A 3,837-nucleotide genomic window follows, 5' to 3' on the forward strand; every position below is an offset into this window, starting at 1 on the left:
ATGCGGCATTATATACCACCCATCGCCCAAATAAAGGAAGTTTGTCCTATTGTATATTGCTCACAATTGCTCAGTCCCTGGAACAAGAATATTCATTGGGACCTGTAGGGGACATGTACAGTATATTGCAAAGCAATTCTCACTGCATCTTCTTATTATTATTTTGACGTTTTGAACGTATGGTGTCACTGAAGAGGAATTTCCCTGGATACGGAACAATAAAGATTATTATTATCATTACTAAAAAGAGCAAACAAATAGCCAGAAATAATGAAGTATTATTCATTCTGATTCAGATGTACCATTCTCTGTCATTACAGAGGGTCGGTACTGCCGAAGCTGTGTATTGGCAAGGGTGACACTGGGTGGTTTGTTGTTGCCTTCCCAGCAGTAGTTGTGGCAAGAATTTGTGATTTGTTTACGGTGCCGGCGAGATAGCTCGCATACTCGTCGTGAAGGACACAGTGGGATCTTTCTTTACCAAGCAACAACTAGTCAGGTTCACTATGTTAACAAATATAATTTCGTTCAAAATTTTGGTAGATTAGCAAAACTGTACATTTTTGGAATATTCAGAGCATGAGGAATCCAAAAATTAATGTTTACATTTGCGTAGACACCTTTGCGAAAATGACACTCAGGACAGTGATGAAGATAGTCAGGTTCACTATGTTAACATCGTCGTAACTGCGATTCGTAACTGCCGTTCGCTTTGGCTTTGCGAATGGACCAAACCATTTCATGTAAATAGAGGGGGGGGATTGTCACCGTACTCGCAAGCCGTTCGCTTTGGACCAAACCATTTCATGTAAATAGAGGGGGGGGGGATATAATTTTAGATATAGATATAGTACGGGCATGCCCTAGTGTTAACAAATATAATTTCGTTCAAAATTTTGGGATTAGCAAACCTGTACATTTTTGGAATCTTCAGAGCATGGAGAATCTGAAAATCAATGTTGGCATTTGCACAGACACCTGCATGGCCGCCATTTTGGATTTTGAAAATGGCCGCCATAAAATACATATTTTGCGCGATCTCGGCTTCTAGTCAACCTGGAAACTTAATTAAATATGCTAATCCTATGTTTTCTGGGTCAAGGAATCCAATAAAGGCCTCAAAATAGTGCTCAGGATTATAGAAAAGCAACAAACAAAGGTAATTGAAAACCATTGTCTTTATATTTGTGATATAACTGTATTACATAATACATGATATTGCAAGTCCTTTGAAGTTATAGGTTGTTCTAGGAAGTTATAGGTATTATCAGATTGAACTATAAGTCCTATACACAGGATCTACGAGGTCTATACCGTTCAGGAATATGCTTTTACAGATCTTCATCACTGTCCTGAGTGTCATTTTCGCAAAGGTGTCTACGCAAATGTAAACATTAATTTTTGGATTCCTCATGCTCTGAATATTCCAAAAATGTATAGTTTTGCTAATCTACCAAAATTTTGAACGAAAAAACATAGTGAACCTGACTAAACTTTCCAAGTCAGTTTAAGGTCCATCTGGGGGACGGCGCACACGTTGATGAATCACCCTGCTTGTATAGCACCGGCATGAGTTTATAGCTGGGTTGGGATTCAAATGCAGACAAGACAGCTTACAGGTGAGTGTGCATACCTCAAGACCATCCTGACATCCCTGAAGTAGCATGGGAGTAATGAAAAAAGTGACGCAAAATTGCTGTTGACCACAACCCAAAATAAGCAATGTACAATCACCACGTGGGGTTGCAAAAACTTAACAGCAGTATAAGATAGAGCATTCAAGAATAAAGACAGGAAATAGAGTATTATTTACTGTGTAAGTTTTCCAATTCCGGAGCTACGAACATCAGCCATGACAGCTTGAAATTTTGCTACAAATGATGTCAGAAAGACTTTCACGTTCTCTGGAATCAACTCTTTATCCTTCTCGTGACCACGAGGCTTCGCCTCTGATACTAGAGGTAAACACACACACACACACACACACACACACACACACACACACACACACACACACACACACACACACACACACACACACACACACACACACACCTTGGATCGAATAGACAGGAAACAATGATGTTTTTTCAACAGTAATAATTACCTATATTTCTTTTTTTAGTGCTTCGTGAAGTAGAAGGTTTGCAATACTCATGACATTGGTATACCACCTGCCATTGTAAAGAATTGTGAAAGAATATGTTAACGCATAAAATCCAGTGGCTACAAAAGTATGAAGCAACTTTTTTTTTACTGTGGAAATCAATGTGAACCTATTGTCTATGGTTAAAATTTGTCATTATTATTACTAGGGCATGCCCGTACTATATCTATATCTAAAATTATATCCCCCCCCTCTATTTACATGAAATGGTTTGGTCCAAAGCGAACGGCTTGCGAGTACGGTGACAATCCCCCCCCTCTATTTACATGAAATGGTTTGGTCCATTCGCAAAGCCAAAGCGAACGGCAGTTACGAATCGCAGTTACGATGAATCGCAAAGTAGTTTTAATTAGTTTTAAAACATAGTTTAACGCCAACATAGTTTGCCAACGTGAAATAAATGAATACGCTCTCAAATGTGCCGTCCGAGGCAGAGTCTGTTCGCCACGTTCGGCACACGTGATAACTCGCTGCTCTCTGATTGGTTGAATCGTTTTTTGGACATAGCTCGGTAACTACTTGTCCGATTAATATGAAACCTTGAAAAGGCACATCCTCGGGTCCCCAGCAATATACCTGGCAAGTTTCAAGTATATCGGACCGGTAGTTGTCGAGAAACAGCGGTCGCATACACACACACACACACACACACACACACACAGACAGAGATTAGTGGAATTATAGATAGATTACACATGCAGAATAGTATTACACAAAAATATTGTAAATGCAGAATTAGTTCATCTTTTCTAAATACGCAGTTAAAATGAGCTGTACAAGTGTTGTTGACTGAATCTAAATGTAACTCACTGCACATGTTTAATGGCATTGCTGTCAGGATTCAACTCTTAAATCTCAGATTACATGATATATTTTCTTGCAATGCAATGTGTTATTGTGCTGCAACTTTGAGCAAAAGTTAGTAATAGCTGGGGGCAATGGATAAAAACTGCAGAATTTCAAATACAATAATCAAGATAACACATGGTGAATTAATGGTTGAACCGTCTTCTCGTGATGTTATTGAAAATACTGCTTGAAGTGATAGCGTGAACTTACCAATCAGGAAAGCGCAAAACACAGTGGCCAGGCCTAACAACAAAACTGTGGTTCTCATCTTTGCAGGATAAGGTCACCAGCTGAAAATCACAAATACGCATCATGACAACATCACCATTCACATGGATTGTAATCCACAACGAAGTGAGTTGTCGGAATGCCGTATATGGGAATAACTGTGGACTGTTGATATTAAAATATTCCAGAAAGAAAAATCACACACAGTTGTATACGCATGTGCAAATAAAGACAAGTTGATCAACTGAGTCACATTTTGTTAAAGTGATCTAACTTTTACAAAAAAGGTACATTGGGAGAAAAACAAGTAGAAAGATGAGGACAATTGAAGATAGAACAATAAAAAAGGCAAATAAAAGTTGCGTATCTCAGCAAGTATAAAGCAATACTACTTTCGGCCGTAATCTGAGCACCAACCAGTGGAGTAGACTGGAGATTTGCAAAAGGTACAGGGTTTGAGAGAGTCTTGTTCACTTTTATATCCATTCCTTATCTTTGTAGATTGGAATGGAGGAAGGGGGGGGGGGGGGGGGGGGGTGAAATCATGTGTTATGTGGTTTTAGATGATGTGTCTGTGATCATTGACAATGATA

At 39.0% G+C, this 3,837-nt stretch overlaps 1 long non-coding RNA gene across 1 annotated transcript; it reads right to left on the reverse strand.

Moving 5' to 3' along the window:
- Positions 1-1,803: 1,803 nt before the first annotated feature.
- Positions 1,804-3,542, reverse strand: LOC144892616 (uncharacterized). The gene is made up of 3 exons (XR_013623820.1): positions 3,450-3,542; positions 3,227-3,306; positions 1,804-1,955 (listed from the first exon to the last, which is right to left on the reverse strand). It is a non-coding gene; the product is annotated as an uncharacterized LOC144892616 (long non-coding RNA).
- Between the last annotated feature and the right edge of the window lie 295 nt (positions 3,543-3,837).

This window comes from Myxine glutinosa, chromosome 1, assembly GCF_964187855.1.
Source record: "Myxine glutinosa chromosome 1, kmMyxGlut1.1, whole genome shotgun sequence".
In the NCBI taxonomy this organism is placed as follows: Eukaryota; Metazoa; Chordata; class Myxini; order Myxiniformes; family Myxinidae; genus Myxine; species Myxine glutinosa.